The 305-nt window shown below is 66.2% G+C and overlaps 1 protein-coding gene across 9 annotated transcripts in view; it reads right to left on the bottom strand.

The window, feature by feature from the left end:
• The window catches only part of ALPL (alkaline phosphatase, liver/bone/kidney), a 63,967-nt gene that overhangs the window by 10,923 nt on the left and 52,739 nt on the right, over positions 1–305 (bottom strand). The window lies entirely within an intron of this gene.

Here is a 305-nt window from a genome sequence, read left to right as displayed (position 1 = left end):
GCCTGGGGGGCTCTGTGGTGGGGTGGCAATGGAGGGGCAGAGAAGGACAGGGGGCTGAGGGAGGAGGTGGGGGCGGGGTGGGCTTCCCAGCGGCCGCACCCCTCACTCAGGCCGGGGTGCAACCCCCGCGCCCGCCTGCTCCGCCAGCAAAGCCTTCCTTTAAGCTCCTGTCCCCTTCTCAGGCGGCTGCCGCCAAATCTCTCTCAAGAGCAGTCCCGTAATTGCAGCCTGCACTTGTACAACAAATGTTCTCACATCCATGACCTCACCTCGGCCTCCAGCAGCCCCGGGAGGAGGGGAGGGGA

The sequence above is a fragment of the Bison bison genome, unplaced genomic scaffold, assembly GCF_000754665.1.
Source record: "Bison bison bison isolate TAMUID 2011002044 unplaced genomic scaffold, Bison_UMD1.0 scf7180017864516, whole genome shotgun sequence".
In the NCBI taxonomy this organism is placed as follows: Eukaryota; Metazoa; Chordata; class Mammalia; order Artiodactyla; family Bovidae; genus Bison; species Bison bison.
Note: the sequence above shows the minus strand (reverse complement) of the source record. Positions and strands in the feature narration are given on the sequence as shown.